Below are 17,857 nucleotides of genomic sequence, written 5' to 3' on the forward strand. Positions count from 1 at the left end.
AATGAGAGTGATGCGGGGGGGGGAAATAATGAGAGTGATGCGGGGGGGGAAATAATGAGAGTGATGCGGGGGGGGGAAATAATGAGAGTGATGCGGGGGGGGAAATAATGAGAGTGATGCGGGGGGGGAAATAATGAGAGTGATGCGGGGGGGGAAATAATGAGAGTGATGCGGGGGGGGGAAATAATGAGAGTGATGCGGGGGGGGGAAAATAATGAGAGTGATGCGGGGGGGGGAAATAATGAGAGTGATGCGGGGGGGGGAAATAATGAGAGTGATGCGGGGGGGGGAAATAATGAGAGTGATGCGGGGGGGGGGAAATAATGAGAGTGATGCGGGGGGGAAATAATGAGAGTGATGCGGGGGGGGGAAATAATGAGTGATGCGGGGGGGGGAAATAATGAGAGTGATGCGGGGGGGGAAATAATGAGAGTGATGCGGGGGGGGGGGGGAAATAATGAGAGTGATGCGGGGGGGGGGGAAATAATGAGAGTGATGCGGGGGGGAGGGAAATAATGAGAGTGATGCGGGGGGGGAGGGAAATAATGAGAGTGATGGGGGGGAGAATAATGAGAGTGATGCGGGGGGGGGGGGGAGGGAAATAATGAGAGTGATGGGGGGGGGAGAATAATGAGAGTGATGGGGGGGGGGGGGAGAGAGTGACAATGGAGTCCCCAGAGCCAGACTGCAGCCAGAGTCCAGATCATCTTATTGTCCTGGTGGTAAGTAGACAATGCAATATGTTTATTATTTAATTGTTTAGTTATTAATACTACATTGAAAACTAATTTTCTCAGCTGGACACCGGCCGACACTGCGCATGCGCTGGGAGCCTCTCCAGCGGTTAGGGTAGGGAAAAAGCACTGGCCCGTACGTAAATTTTTCCCTTCCCTAACCGCTGGTGAGGCTCCCGGTGCATGCGCAGTGTCGGCCGGTGTTCAGCTGAAAACATCCATCCGATCACTGCGCCTGCGCATTGGCCCATAGTTTTTCCCTACCCTAACCGCCGGCGAGGCTCCTGGCGCATGCGCATTCTGCTGTGAAATTTCCCTAACCTGTCGTTGTGCGCCTGCGCGGCGCTGCACACCTCCTCACGTCATGTCCGGTGCGACCGGAAGTGACGAGGGTAGGGAAATCTCACGAACTAGGGAAGTATAACATTACACCGGCCTTTGGGGTGTGAGGGCTGGTAACTACTTGGTTGGATAGTCAGCCAGCCTATGCCATGATGCCAGCAACAAGCAGTTTTTGTTTTTTTTTTGGGGGGGGGGGGCGCCACAAGGTTAGTTCGCACAGGGCGCCTGAACACCTAAGGCCGGCCCTGTCCGCGGGTAGCCCATCCGAGCCCCGGAGCCTTGTCATTTGCCATGGAATCTAGTGCTACATCTAGTTCCTCCAAACTAATAGGAGCATCTAGCATTAGTCTATTCTCAGACGACAGCTTAGGGCGGTCAATGCCATGCAGGAAATCTATCATCTCTGACTCCACACAACTCGTCTTGGATGTGTAAAGCTCGGAGTAGAAGTCCTCCATAACCTTTAGAATTTCCCCCGTAGTCCGTTTACTCTGACCCTGCACATTAACTAACTCTGTTATACACGTTGATCCCTGTTGAGCTTTTGAAATAACCGAGAGTAAATGTCCTACACTTTCCCCTTCTGCAAAGAACTGCTGTTTGTAGAACTGCCTCTTCCTATCTGCCACCTGAATCAAATGACATCTCAGGTCTTCTTGTGCTAGCTTTAAATTCCGGCTCGTCACCTCTGACGGATCTAATGCATACGCCACTTCTGCGTCTTTGACAGCTGCATGCATACGAACATCAGTCACCCCATAAATGGGGTCATTTATGGGGGTATACACTATGTAGTCCCCATAAAGTGACTTCAGACCTGAACTGGTCCTTAAAAAGTGGGTTTTGGCAATTTTCTTAATTTTAAAATTGCAAATTTTTTACAAATTTTTGGGTAAATTTGGGATTTTTTTCATAAATAAAGGTGAAATATATTGACTCAAATTTATGATTAGCATGAAGTACAATTTGTCACGAGAAAACAATTTCTGAATGGCTTGGATAAGCAAAAGTGTTCCAAAGTTATTACCACATAAAGTGAGATATGTCAGATTTGCAAAATTAGGCCTGGTCAGGAAGGGGGCAAATGGCCTGGATGTGAAGTGGTTAAAGAGCCAAGATGTGGATAACATGAGGAGCTTGGATTGTATGTGAGGAGTCAGTCAGGGAAAGGCTCAGGGATTGTCAGGTTTTGACCTTTCCCTGTTCCCTAGCTTTGGGGCCTAGCCTGGTGTTTTGTTGTATTTGGTTTGCTTCCCTTACCTACCGTGACCTTCTCCTCCTCTGCCAGTAGGGCAGGTATGCGTGCTCCCTCCAGCTCTTTAACGGACAGTGCCTGCACCTAAATCTTCCCCAGCCTATGCCTGGCAATCCTGGGGTATTTCAGGCACATTCCCTAGTGGAATGGTGCCTGCGCAATAAGATTCCAAAACTTGCTAAGTTCCCTGCAAAGGTGTGCTGATTTGTTGTCTGCCTGTGTACCAATATCTGCCCGATTCCTGACTCTGATTCTCCGCTGCCTCCCCCAACCTGTGTCTGTTTACCATATTGACACTTCCTTGCCTAACCTTGGACTGTTTCTCGGATTTGCACATACTCTGCCAGCCCTGACTACAGTTTTGTCTTATCTCTTGGCGCTCTGCACTGATTTCTCTGACCATTGTGGGACAGCTGTCAGCCACACAGGGACCACCCCAAGAGATAGCAGCCTGGTGGCTCTTCTGCAGTGAAGTCCACATCCCTTTTTAGGGATGCCAGGATAACACTCTTAGGTTTAGCCCAAAGTCAAAACTGTTTGTTGACACAGTGGTCCCATACCTACTCTCTGTAATATGGAGTGAGTGAGTCAATTAGAGCATCACACATTACACTTATAAATGGAATGTGCTATGGCCATCTTTATGTAGGCTCATCAAGAGCACAATAGAGCTGTAATACTGTTATCCCAGTTCTACACCTACTATTATACTAGCAGATAGCCTCTTCCCCTCACAGCGGCAGTAAACTGACAAATAATTCCCTATATAGGAGTTGCAACTCTCTGTGAGAGTTTAATCTCTTTGCAAAGTTTTCTATAAATATTTTGTTTAAAAAAATACCCCTTTCTGAAGTGCACCTTTAAATATGCTGGGGCCTTCTGCGCTGTACATTGTATAGTGGCTGTACTTGGTATGGCAGCTCAGCCCTATTCACTTCAATGCGCCGGTGCCTTCTTAAAAAGCTGATTGGCTGGGTTCCCCACCAATCGGATACTGATGACCTATCCTGAGATTAGGTCATCAGTATCAAAATCCCAGAAGACGTTTTTAAAGAGGCTTCAGTGTGAGCATTGGGGCCCTTTAAAACAACTGATCATTGGCGGGTGGCGATCCCCACTGATCTAATAATGATGGCCTATTCTGGGGAAAGGCCATAAAGTTTAAAAGACAGAATATGTAATTTAATGTAATAAACTTGCACGTACATAAGGCCTCTACTGTGTGATCCTTTTTGCTGCTGAAACTACCAAAAATAGCCCTAAGTCTCATTGAGGCTTGACGAAGATTGATATAGACTGTGAAAGCTGAATCCTTATCACTGAGCTGCCGCTTCTAGGATCTTAATTAAACAGGACTTTGCAGAAGCTTTGATTAATGCGCTAATTAATGCACTTGGCATTTCCTTCCAGCAACTGTACGCTTCCTGGAGATGGGAACAGGATACGGGAGATGTAATTTCACTATTTAATATCATACGTCCAGGATTAACCGTTGCATTGATTGTCCCCATAAGACCAGGCTGCATCAGAAAGTCAAGAGTTTTTTTTTTTTTTTTTTTTTCATGCATTTTTTTTCACTTAAATGGGGCTATCATCGTATAATGGAAAAGGTCTGGAAATGTCAATACAGTATCTGCATCAATCCATTATGGTGATGCAACCTTCCAGATGGTGCAGATCTGAACTGGTATGATCATATAGGTTCGCACCGTATCCATAGATACGAAGTATAGCTGTAGAGGAATTTGGAGCAGGTATAAGAAATAGACTGAAGCCCTTGGGCAAAATGTCTTTGGGGCCCTCAGGTACCTGGGTCCACACCCCCTACATCTTCAAAAATCATTCAGGAATGTGTAAGACATAGAGCACTGTAATACCAGGCAGCAGGACCACCCACCCTAAGGCCTCATGCAAAGGAATGTTTTTTTTTGGTCCACGTCCGATCTGCATTTTTTGTGAAATCCACGCTGACCCATTCATTTTTAAGGGGCCGCAAAAAATATGGACAGCACCAGGATGTCATCCGTGTGTTGTCCGCATCCGTGCAAATGATTGAACATGTCCTATTCCGTTTCGTGGACAAGAATAGGCACTTCTACAATGGGAGCCTGGAAAAGTGCGGGACGCACGTGGCCAGTATCCATATTTTTGCGGATTCGCAGTTTTCAGACCGCAAAATGGATACGGTTGTGTGCGGGAGACCCAATGCAAGGTAAATCCAAAGTAGTCGGCCCCTTTCACTTTTTGTACATTTGTACAAAAAAGAAAATAAATTCATTCATGTTTCCAAAAGTATTCACACCCTCTACTCATTGCTTAGCTTATTATCCTGCCAGAGCTCTCTGGATCAGGTTTTCATGATGGATTTCTCTGTACTTTGCTCCATTCATCTTCCTTTGATCCTGTCTCCGGGTTCCTGTAGCTGAAACATATCCGCCAATACTTCATAGGGATGGTATTGGCCATATGATAAGTGGTGCCTGATTACCCGCAGATAACATTTGGGGAGAGTTTGTCACACTTTGCATCAGAATTCTGGCTTCAAAAAAGTTGCAAAATAGGGATTTTGTGACTTTTTGGGGTTATTGGCACAAAAATTCTGAGACTTTTTTTTTGCATTTTTACACCACCCACTGCAGTTTTGAGAAGTGGGTGAGAAAGTGGGTGTGGTTAGCTATGTTTATGAATTTCACTCTAGATTTGTAAAAACAAAAAAAAAAGAAACTCAGTCTAGTAGAGGGCTGGCATAAAAAATACAGTAGCCTCTCTAGATAAAAGTGTTAGGTTTCGAGATGCACCAAATTTAAAGGCTAGATAACTCCTTTATTGTTGCATTGTACTCATTTTGAGCTAAAAAATATTTTTTCCTATTGGTCTTTATTAAAAATGTTGAGCCCCTTTCTCTGTACAGTCTTGAGATTCTCTAGTATCGTGCTGTCTATTTTCACTCTGTTCCATCAGGCAGCTCCTTATCTCTGACCTTTATAAACACTTATTATAGCTCAGTTCTTATCTTACTGATAAGGCCTCATATACACGACCGTTGTTGTGTTCCGTTCCGCAAAATGGGGTTCCGTTGTTCCTTGATCTGTTTCCGTTTTTGTTTCCGTGTGTCTTCCCTTATTTTTGGAGGATCACCAGACATGAAGGAAAGTAAAAAAAAAAATCTAAGACAGGTTTGCCATGCAAATGATAGGAAACGGAGACACAAGCAAAGCTGACCTCAAATCCTAAAGGATTTATCAATATTAAAATCCTGGAGAACCCCTTTAAAGGGGTTCTCCGGGAATAAAGATGTTTTTATCTAACTCCCGCAGCCTGCCTCTATAAATAGAAGAGTCCTACTTACCTTGTCCCTGCTGCTCTGGTCCACCGCGCTGCTTCCCGCATGTCTGCGTTCCAGTCCCTGGAGTGTTGACATCTGGTGCTGCATGGGCACGGTCACATGCTCTGCTGCAGCCAATAACCGGCTTCAGCAGTGATGTGCAGCTTGTGGCTATGTTACCGCTGAATCGTCTTCACAGAGTACCACCAATTCTAAAACGTAGCCTTTTTTTATTCTATTCTTTAAAACAAACCCACAAAAACAAATACACAAAACAAATAATGATAATAATAGATACGGTAGGGACACGGTGGTCCTGAGTCCTTCAAGGTTCTGGAGGGGACTGTTCTTCAGGTAGTGTTATAGCAATCTCATTTGGGACCTTTTCCTAGTGCTTACCCTTTGCTCTGATAATCCCTGCCTAAAGAACGGAATGGCCGCCCCCAATAGGGGCGATCCCGTATTCAGGAACCTCCTGTACGCCCTAGGATGGCCCTGAAGACCGATAACACAGGCAAGACCTTGATGGTATGCCTAAGGCCTATATACTGTGGCCTATTCTAGATACATAAAATAATAAATTCTCAGTACACACGGTTGTTATTATAAATATTTAAATTAATAAATGCTGAGTACACAATGTCGTTCTAATAATTTCTACAATGTTCAGATGTGCAATAGAAAATATAACTATCATCCAGTGGATGCCAAGTACACTGTTCGCCAGTTTAGGTTCTATACCATGGGTACCTAAGCCATTACAGTTGACAACACCACGCTTTAGGCCCTTACATTTTATTTTTTATGTTACTGCTGAAGCCAGTTATTGGCTGCAGCAGAGCATGTGATTGTGTCCATGCAGCACCGGATGTAAACAGTCTGGGAACTGGAACGTGCACATGCAGGAGGCAGGGAGCAGGTAAGTATGACTCTATTTACGGAGGCAGGCTGCAGGCATTAGATTAAAAAAAGATATAAATAATATTTATTCCCGGAGAACCCCTTTATAGGGGATGTCTGACTTCAGCAAATGACATTACTACAAGGCACTTACTAATGTATTGTGATTCTCCATATTGCCTCCTTTGCTGGCTGGATTCATTTTTCCATCTCATTATAAACTGCTCGTATCCGGGGTTATGACCACCCTGCAATCCAGGAGCGGTGGACGTACTTGCACATTATAGGAAAACACCCTAACCCCTGTCCACCTTATAGAAAAACTGCACACACGGTGTACACAGAGAAAAATGAGCAAAAAGATGTGACCTTTTTAGCACCCACTTTATGGAGTAAAGGGAACGGTACATTCCCCCATTATGTATATTCATCAGAGTCATATTTCCTCGTACATAACTCGCAGCACCGGCTGTGCCCGTCCTGCGCTTAGCTAAACCCAGGAAGACAGCAGCTGATACGCTGACGAGTGACTTCATAATGGTCAGATGGCGGTGGAATGTTTCGTTGGGCCTATGGTGGTCACAGATGCGGGCCGGTGCCTGATACTCATCCCTATGATCTAAATGCGTTTAGTAGACTGGAATGTATGGCACAAGGTTGGTAGTGGGGGGAGTAGAAAAAATTCAAATAAGAGCAGTGGTGCCAACAGCGGCCACCAATCAGATCTCATTGTTCACTTCACTAATGGTGGTTATAGAATGAAAGCACAGATTTCATTGGCTAATGTGTGCAAGATTGGCGTCCTATTACGACGATACGCCATCTACGTGCGTGTCTTGCAGGATATTAACCACTTCAGCCCCGCTAGGTGAAACCCCCTTCATGACCAGAGCACTTTTTACACTTCTGCACTACACTCCTTTCACCGTTTATCGCTCGGTCATGCAACTTACCATACAAATGAATTTTACCTCCTTTTCTTCTCACTAATGGAGCTTTCATTTGGTGGTATTTTATTGCTGCTGACATTTTTACTTTTTTTGTTATTAATCAAAATGTAACGATTTTTTTGCAAAAAAATGACATTTTTCACTTTCAGCTGTAAAATTTTGCAAAAAAAACGACATCCATATATAAATTTTTCGCCAAATTTATTGTTCTACATGTCTTTGATAAAAAAAAAATGTTTGGGCAAAAAAAAAATGGTTTGGGTAAAAGTTATAGCATTTACAAACTATGGTACAAAAATGTGAATTTCCGCTTTTTGAAACAGCTCTGACTTTCTGAGCACCTGTCATGATTCCTGAGGTTCTACAATGCCCAAACAGTAGAAAAAACCCACAAATGACCCCATTTCGGAAAGTAGACACCCTAAGGTATTCGCTGATGGGCATAGTGAGTTCATAGAACTTTTTATTTTTTGTCACAAGTTAGCGGAAAATGATGATGATTTTTATTTTTTTTATTTTTCTTACAAAGTCTCATATTCCACTAACTTGCGACAAAAAATAAAAAATTCTAGGAACTCGCCATGCCCCTCACGGAATACCTTGGGGTGTCTTCTTTCCAAAATGGGGTCACTTGTGGCGTAGTTATACTGCCCTGGCAATTTAGGGGCCCAAATGTGTGAGAAGAACTTTGCAATCAAAATGTGTAAAAAATGACCGGTGAAATCCAAAAGGTGCACTTTGGAATATGTGCCCCTTTGCCCACCTTGGCAGCAAAAAAGTGTGACACATCTGGTATCGCCGTACTCAGGAGAAGTTGGGGAATGTGTTTTGGGGTGTCATTTTACATATACCCATGCTGGGTGAGAAAAATATCTTGGTCAAATGCCAACTTTGTATAAAAAAATGGGAAAAGTTGTCTTTTGCCAAGATATTTCTCTCATCCAGCATGGGTATATGTAAAATGACACCCCAAAACACATTCCCCAACTTCTCCTGAGTACGGCGATACCAGATGTGTCACACTTTTTTGCTGCCAAGGTGGGCAAAGGGGCACATATTCCAAAGTGCACCTTTCAGATTTTGCAGGCCATTTTTTACACATTTTGATTGCAAGGTACTTCTCACACATTTGGGCCCCTAAATTGCCAGGGCAGTATAACTACGCCACAAGTGACCCCATTTTGGAAAGAAGACACCCCAAGGTATTCCGTGAGGGGCATGGCGAGTTCCTAGAATTTTTTTATTTTTTGTCACAAGTTAGCGGAAAATGATGATTTTTTTTTTTTTTCTCTTTTTTCCTTACAAAGTCTCATATTCCACTAACTTGCGACAAAAAATAAAAAATTCTAGGAACTCGCCATGCCCCTCACGGAATACCTTGGGGTGTCTTCTTTCCAAAATGGGGTCACTTGTGGGGTAGTTATACTGCCCTGGCAATTTAGGGGCCCAAATGTGTGAGAAGAACTTTGCAATCAAAATCTGTGTAAAATGGCCTGCAAAATCTGAAAGGTGCACTTTGGAATATGTGCCCCTTTGCCCACCTTGGCAGCAAAAAAGTGTGACACATCTGGTATCGCCGTTCTCAGGAGAAGTTGGGGAATGTGTTTTGGGGTGTCATTTTACATATACCCATGCTGGATGAGAGAAATATCTTGGCAAAAGACAACTTTTCCCATTTTTTTATACAAAGTTGGCATTTGACCAAGATATTTCTCTCACCCAGCATGGGTATATGTAAAATGACACCCCAAAACACATTCCCCAACTTCTCCTGAGTACGACGATACCAGATGTGTCACACTTTTTTGCTGCCAAGGTGGGCAAAGGGGCACATATTCCAAAGCGCCCCTATCGGATTTCACCGGTCATTTTTTACACATTTTGATTGCAAAGTTCTTCGCACACATTTGGGCCCCTAAATTGCCAGGGCAGTATAACTACGCCACAAGTGACCCCATTTTGGAAAGAAGACACCCCAAGGTATTCTGTGAGGGGCATGGCGAGTTCCTAGAATTTTTTTTTTTTTGTCGCAAGTTAGTGGAATATGAGACTTTGTAAGGAAAAAAGAAAAAAAAAGAAAAATCATCATTTTCCGCTAACTTGTGACAAAAAATAAAAAATTCGAGGAACTCGCCGTGCCCCTCACGGAATACCTTGGGGTGTCTTCTTTCCAAAATGGGGTCACTTGTGGCGTAGTTATACTGCCCTGGCAATTTAGGGGCCCAAATGTGTAAGAAGTACCTTGCAATCAAAATCTGTAAAAAATGGCCTGTGAAATCCGAAAGGTGCACTTTGGAATGTGTGCCCCTTTGCCCACCTTGGCTGCAAAAAAGTGTCACACATCTGGTATCGCCGTACTCAGGAGAAGTTGGGGAATGTGTTTTGGGATGTCATTTTACATATACCCATGCTGGGTGAGAGAAATATCTTGGCAAAAGACAACTTTTCCTATTTTTTTATACAAAGTTGGCATTTGACCAAGATATTTCTCTCACCCAGCATGGGTATATGTAAAATGACACCCCAAAACACATTCCCCAACTTCTCCTGAGTACGGCGATACCAGATGTGTCACACTTTTTTGCAGCCTAGATGCGCAAAGGGGCCCAAATTCCTTTTAGGAGGGCATTTTTAGACATTTGGATCCCAGACTTCTTCTCACACTTTCGGGCCCCTAAAAAGCCAGGGCAGTATAAATACCCCACATGTGACCCCACTTTGGAAAGAAGACACCCCAAGGTATTCAATGAGGGGCCTGGCGAGTTCCTAGAAATTTTTTATTTTTTGCATAAGTTAGCGGAAATTGATTTTTTTTGTTTTTTTCTCAAAGTCTCACTTTCCGCTAACTTAGGACAAAAATTTCAATCTTTCATGGACTCAATATGCCCCTCAGCAAATACCTTGGGGTGTCTTATTTCCAAAATGGGGTCACATGTGGGGTATTTATACTGCCCTGGCTTTTTAGGGGCCCTAAAGCGTGAGAAGAAGTCTGGAATATAAATGTCTAAAAATGTTTACGCATTTGGATTCCGTGAGGGGTATGGTGCGTCCATGGGAGATTTTATTTTTTGACACAAGTTAGTGGAATATGAGACTTAGTAAGAAAAAAAAAAAAAAAAAAAAAAATTCCGCTAACTTGTGCCAAAAAAAATGTCTGAATTTAGCCTTACAGGGGGGGGGTGATCAATGACAGGGGGGTGATCAATGACAGGGGGGTGATCACCCATATAGACTCCCGGATCACCCCCCTGTCATTGATCACCCCCCTGGTAAGGCTCCATTCAGACGTCCGTATAATTTTTACGGATCCATGGATCGGATCCGCAAAACACATGCGGACGTCTGAATGGAGCCTTACAGGGGGGTTATCAATGACAGGGGGTGATCAGGGTGATCACCCCCCTGTCACTGATCACACCCCCTGTAAGGCTCCATTCAGACATCCGCATGATTTTTTACGGATCCATGGATACATGGATCGGATCCACAAAAAACATGCGGACGTCTGAATGGAGCCTTACAGGGGGGTTATCAATGACAGGGGGTGATCAGGGTGATCACCCCCCTGTCACTGATCACACCCCCTGTAAGGCTCCATTCAGACATCCGCATGATTTTTTACGGATCCATGGATACATGGATCGGATCCACAAAAAACATGCGGACGTCTGAATGGAGCCTTACAGGGGGGTTATCAATGACAGGGGGTGATCAGGGTGATCACCCCCCTGTCACTGATCACACCCCCTGTAAGGCTCCATTCAGACATCCGCATGATTTTTTACGGATCCATGGATACATGGATCGGATCCACAAAAAACATGCGGACGTCTGAATGGAGCCTTACAGGGGGGTTATCAATGACAGGGGGTGATCAGGGTGATCACCCCCCTGTCACTGATCACACCCCCTGTAAGGCTCCATTCAGACATCCGCATGATTTTTTACGGATCCATGGATACATGGATCGGATCCACAAAAAACATGCGGACGTCTGAATGGAGCCTTACAGGGGGGTGATCAATGACAGGGGGTGATCAGGGTGATCACCCCCCTGTCACTGATCACACCCCCTGTAAGGCTCCATTCAGACATCCGCATGATTTTTTACGGATCCATGGATACATGGATCGGATCCACAAAAAACATGCGGACGTCTGAATGGAGCCTTACAGGGGGGTGATCAATGACAGGGGGTGATCAGGGTGATCACCCCCCTGTCACTGATCACACCCCCTGTAAGGCTCCATTCAGACATCTGCATGATTTTTTAGGGATCCATGGATACATGGATCGGATCCACAAAAAACATGCGGACGTCTGAATGGAGCCTTACAGGGGGGTGATCAATGACAGGGGGGTGATCAGGGAGTGTATATGGGTGATCACCCGCCTGTCATTGATCACCCCCTGTAAGGCTCCATTCAGACGTCCGCATGTGTTTTGTGGATCCGATCCATGTATCCATGGATCCGTAAAAATCATGCGGACGTCTGAATGGAGCCTTACAGGGGGGTGATCAATGACAGGGGGTGATCAGGGAGTGTATATGGGTGATCACCCCCCTGTAAGGCTCCATTCAGACGTCCGCATGTGTTTTTGCGGATCCGATCCATGTATCCATGGATCCGTAAAAATCATGCGGACGTCTGAATGGAGCCTTACAGGGGGGTGATCAATGACAGGGGGGTGATCAATGACAGGGGGTGATCAGGGAGTGTATATGGGTGATCACCCGCCTGTCATTGATCACCCCCCTGTAAGGCTCCATTTAGACGTCCGTATGCGTTTTGCGGATCCGATCCATGTATCCGTGGATCCGTAAAAATCATACGGACGTCTGAACGGAGCCTGACAGGGGGGTGATCAATGACAGGGCGGTGATCAATGACAGGGGGGTGATCAGGGAGTTTATATGGGGTGATCATGGGTGATCAGGGGTTTATAAGGGGTTAATAAGTGACGGGGGGGGGGGGGGGGGGGTGTAGTGTAGTGTAGTGTTTGGTGCGACTGTACTGACCTACCTGAGTCCTCTGGTGGTCGATCCTAACAAAAGGGACCACCAGAGGACCAGGTAGGAGGTATATTAGACGCTGTTATGAAAACAGCGTCTAATATACCTGTTAGGGGTTAAAAAATTCGGATCTCCAGCCTGCCAGCGAACGATCGCCGCTGGCATGCTGGAGATCCACTCGCTTACCTTCCGTTCCTGTGAGCGCGCGTTCACAGGAAATCTCGCATCTCGCGAGATGACGCGTATATGCGTCCAGGAGGAGAAAAGCAACCACCTTCCGGACGCATCGGCGCGTTAGGCGGTCCGGAGGTGGTTAAAGGACTGGGCCGCTTTCTGTTTTGTTTTCATTTTTTACTCCCAGACTTCCCAGAGCCATAACTTTTTTTATTTTTCTGTTCACATAGCCGTATGAGGGCTCCTATTTGGCGGAACAAGTTGTACTTTCTAATGGCACCATTTACCCGCCACAGTTATATATATATATATATATATATATATATATATAATTATTATTTTTACAGTGTTTGCTATGTGGTAAAGCTCACCTGTTACTTTCATTTTCTGAGTCAGTACGATTACAACGATACCACATATACATAGTTTTTTTTTTTTACGTTTTAATACCGGGAAAAAAATCTTTGGAAAATTATTATTATTTTTATTTATTTTTTTGCATCGACCCCCCCATAACTTTTTTTATTTCCATGTGTGTGGAGCTGTGTGAGGGCTCATTTTTTACAGGACGATCTGTAGTTTTTGTTGATACTGTTTTGGAGTATGTACGACATTTTGATCACTTTTTATAAAATTTTTGGTTGTTTTTTGAGCTCTCAGATGCCGTGGTCACATTTGACCACGGCATCTGAGGGGCTAAATAAATGTGTGCGATCAACGTTATCGTCAATCTCCTACATTAGCCTCGGCGATGGCTCCCGCATCTTTAAATACCCAACTGCCGACGTATGCTTACATTAGGTAGTCAGGAAGGGGTTAAATGGTCCTTTCTCCGTTCCTCTTCTTCTGTATGGATTGGCAGGTCTTGTGGGAGAAGTTGATTGTGGGGCCCCAAAATCACGATTTACAGACGGGCCTTATACTTTGTGGCCCTGTAAGCCGCGCTGGACAAGCTCGTTCAAAGGACGCAAACTGGGGGACAAACGATCGTTAGTGTGATCGTTCAGTCGCCATACACATCCATCCGTTTCCTGGATTGTCGGCAAATCGCTGCCATGTGCACACGGGCCGATGATCTTATGAAAACCTGGTTTGTCCGATCATCCGCCATGTAAAAGATGCAGTCACGCCCCAAGGGAGCAGAGCGCTATACTGGCAGGACAGAATGACTGATGTATGGTGAGAATTACGGGGGGGGGGGGGGGAGGGGGGAGGGGGGAGGAGCAGTTGCCCATAGCAACCAATCAACTCTAAGTTTTTTTTATTAGACAAAATCTGGTTTTACTGCCCTACTTAAAAAGGAATCTGACTGATCGCTATGGGCAACTGCCCATGTAAGGCTGAATCTAGTTGCAACAGGCTGCTGCTCACATAAGACTCACCCTGGTTGCTATGGGCAACTGCTCACATAAGACTCACCCTGGTTGCTATGGGCAACTGCTCACATAAGACTGAATCCAGTTGGTTGGTGCGGGCAACTTCACATGTAAAACTGAGGCTAATTGGTTGCTATGGGCAACTGCCCATGTAAGAGTGAATCTGATTGGTTGCTATGGTGAACTGCCTAAGTAAAATGGAATCTGATTGGTTGCTATGAGCAACTGCTTGAGGAGGATTCTTCTCTCCCTGGATTTCTTGTTGCTGGCAGCACACCGCTATACTGGTGAGAGACATGATGTGTCCCCCATTACTTGACGTAATTTCAGGATTTCTAGGAACGTTTATTATTAAGCTGACACGTTATCCCCTCGCACAATGTGACAGGACCCCCCCACCTGCGCTGTCACTTTAAGAACTGACATATTACATCATGGCCAGCCGCGGTGCATTGTGGGCGGGGAGGAGACAACGCCATTTTTTCGTTGGGGGAGCAGAGAGGCGGATACCGGCTGAGCAGCTGCAGGAGGAGGATGCGCCCCGGCACCGCGGCTGTCAGCTAGGAGAGGCCCGGCCCGGTGATACCCCGGATACCGCAGCCGTCACCAGTGAAGAGCGCTGACACTGACCGCTGAACGGTGAGCGAGCTGCCGATGTAAACACGGGGCGGCCGGCAGGGGGCAGTGCGGGGACCAGGGAGGATGCTCCGGGGGCTATTGTCACTGCTGGGGGACGGGGTCTCCATGCTGCATAGGTCAGGAGGAGGAGGAGGGGGCCATGACAGGAAAGACTGCATTGTCATGGTGGACGGGATGGCCTGAGCGTGTCCTGTAATGGAGGAGGCTGCCCTGACAGGGGGTGTCATGGAGGAGGCTGCCCTGACAGGGGGTGTCATGGAGGAGGCTGCCCTGACAGGGGGTGTCATGGAGGAGGCTGCCCTGACAGGGGGTAACTTGGTGTCGTTAATGGAGGCTGCACGGATTTTGGGGATATCATGGATGGAGGCTGCCCTGATCTGGGGGTGGATGGTATATGTGGACGCCTGGCTGTACACTGTGTCATGGACAGCGGCTGCACTGATATGGGGGTGTCTGGTGAATGTTATATGGGGGCTGCACTGATCTGGGGGTGATTGGGTGCCACGGATGGAGGCCGCACTGATTATGGGGTGCCACGGATGGAGGCCGCACTGATTATGGGGGTGCCACGGATGGAGGCCGCACTGATTATGGGGGTGCATGGTATATGGGGCGCCTGGCCGTACGCTGTGTCATGGACAGAGGCCGCATCAGGTTCATTCAGTGCTCGTCGATCACTGTGGAGAGAAAGTGATGGTCGCTGACAGATGGAAATGCGTCAGTCACACTTCACGGAGATGCGGCTTCCCGGTGGTGACCCCCATAGTAATCCCCCACAGATTTCCTCTGTGCGATAAACAAGCGTATCATGCGCTTCTCTCTGTGTCGGAGGCCGGAGTCCCGGGAGGACGTATGGTGCATTGTTGTGGGTGGAAAGCATGGCAGCGCTGGTCTATGGAGGAGATGCTGTCAGCGCACACGTGTCGCACCTTAAGGATGGCGGCGGACGCAGTGATCTGGGGCTCAGGACGCAGTCTACATGGTCTTATGGTCTCCAGTAGGTTGTTTTCTGGTTGGGATCTGATCTTGAATGGTTGCCATTGGTCACAGTCCTGCAGCGGAGCAGAGCTGTATTGTCACATCGGACAGGGGGCAGCGTGAGCCTGTCCTTTACCAGCGGTGGGGGCTGCATCGTCCTCGGCGTGAGCCTGTCCTTTACCAGCGGTGGGGGCTGCATCGTCCTCAGCATGAGCCTGTCCTTTACCAGCGGTGGGGGCTGCATGGTCCTCGGCGTGAGCCTGTCCTTTACCAGCTGTGGGGGCTGCATCGTCCTCGGCGTGAGCCTGTCCTTTACCAGCGGTGGGGGCTGCATCGTCCTCGGCGTGAGCCTGTCCTTTACCAGCAGTGGGGGCTGCATTGTTCTCCTCCCCTGTGAGGTGTGCAGTGCTCATTCATGGAGGGTGCAGCCTCACAGGGCACGTGCATGGAGACTTTACCATTTCCTGGGTGGGGTTCAGTGCTGGGGTCTTCTGAGGGATGCTGGCTGGATCGTCATGGAGGCCGCAGGGTACTGTACCAGCATGGATGCTGTTTTCTGGGGGGGGGCATGGCTTAGAGGGCGTAGGCTGCATTGTCGCGGGGGTGATGTTTGGTAGACGGAGGAGAAACTTATCTTCAGATGCAAGTCATGGATGCTTAAGGGGTGGGGTGGGGTCATGATGGATAAGATATTTGCTTTGTAGTTCGGTAGCTGTAATTGTATTGTGGTGGATCAGACAGCCCTGGGGAGGATGGGGGTTGTACTGGGATGTGACAGGGGGTGTTGTCATAGGGAGCTGTCCTAGGTTCTTCATCCCAGGATGTCTTCAAGGCCTTGGTGAGAAGTGTCCGGCGGATTTGCTTGCATGGGATATACGGTTACATAAGTGCGAGGAGATATCGCCTATAGCATTGCTGTACCGCCATGGAGGAAGGTGTGGGTGAATGGGGTGTTATATGAAGTATGCATGCTGGGAGTTGTAGTTTCACAACAGCTGGAGTGCCGGAGGTTGTCTAGTGATCTGCTGGATGTCATTATGTTGACTTAACCGTAAATTGCTGGTAAAAAAAAAAAAATGGAGGACTTGTGTTTTGAGCAGGTTGTATGTTGGAAGCGTGTCTTCTACTGGGAGGAATCTATTTGTTACTTCCATGGAACTGGTCTTGGACCTGTATAAGAAGTCTCTAATAATGTGCTAAACTGTTAGGCCGGGTTCACACCATGAAGAATGTGGTTGAATACCTGGGAATGGTGCTCGGACGTATAACCCCGTAGGTGCGTTTGCTTCACGAGGAATTGTCTTTGGCCTTGGTTTGTTCCGATTTCACAGTGGTGAAGGCCCAGCCAGTGGGAGAGGGCTCTTCTCCAAGAACCAGTGACAAGAACGTCCGGAGACCACCCAGAGAGTAAGGTCTCGGTCACACGTCGGTGAATCTCGTACATGTGCTGTTGTGGTTTCCACACACTACTCTCATATCCATTGACTTTAAAGCGGTTCCTTAAGAATGCCCCCCCCCTCCCAATTTGGCTGGACCTGTAAAGGGAAGCTTACTTAGGCTACTTTCACACTAGCGTTTTTTGCGGATCCGTCATAGATCTGCAAAAACGCTTCTGTTACAATAATACAACCGCATGCATCCGTCATGAATTGATCCGGTTGTATTATGTCTTCTACAGATCCGTCATGAACGCCATTGAAAGTCAGTGGGGGAAGGATCCGTTTTCTAGTGTGCCAGAGAAAACGTATCTGTCCGGGCACACAATGTAAGTCAATGGGGACAGATCCGTTTTCTCTGGCACAATAGAAAACGGATCCTTCCGCCACTGACTTTCAATGGAGTTCATGACGGATCCGTTTGGCTCTGCTTCATTAGGCAGACAGTGTTTTGGTGTCCACCTCCAGAGCGGAAGGGAGACAGAACGGAAGCAAACTAATGCATTCTGAGCGGATATCTTTTCCATTCAGGATGCATTAGGGAAAACTGATCCGTTTTGGACCGCGTGTGAGAGCCCATGATGGATCTCGCAAACGGAAAGCCAAAACGCCAGTGTGAAAGTAGCCCTACCCGATTCCCCTCTCCTTCTCCTCCAGGTTTGAGATGCTTTGCTGGTTTGACGTTGCTGTAGCCAATTGCAGTCGGCGGCAGAGTCCGGATCTCCTTGCGTTAT

At 46.8% G+C, this 17,857-nt stretch overlaps 1 protein-coding gene across 6 annotated transcripts in view; it reads left to right on the top strand.

Moving 5' to 3' along the window:
* The first annotated feature begins 14,534 nt into the window (after positions 1 to 14,534).
* Positions 14,535 to 17,857, top strand: part of KLC1 (kinesin light chain 1) — a 70,941-nt gene continuing 67,618 nt past the window's right edge. For all 6 annotated transcript variants that reach the window (XM_044271704.1, XM_044271708.1, XM_044271706.1 and 3 more), the window contains exon 1: positions 14,535 to 14,709. The gene's annotated coding sequence lies outside the window, so the exon portion shown is untranslated. The remainder of the gene's footprint in view (positions 14,710 to 17,857) is intronic.

This window comes from Bufo gargarizans, chromosome 11, assembly GCF_014858855.1.
Source record: "Bufo gargarizans isolate SCDJY-AF-19 chromosome 11, ASM1485885v1, whole genome shotgun sequence".
NCBI classification, from domain to species: domain Eukaryota; kingdom Metazoa; phylum Chordata; class Amphibia; order Anura; family Bufonidae; genus Bufo; species Bufo gargarizans.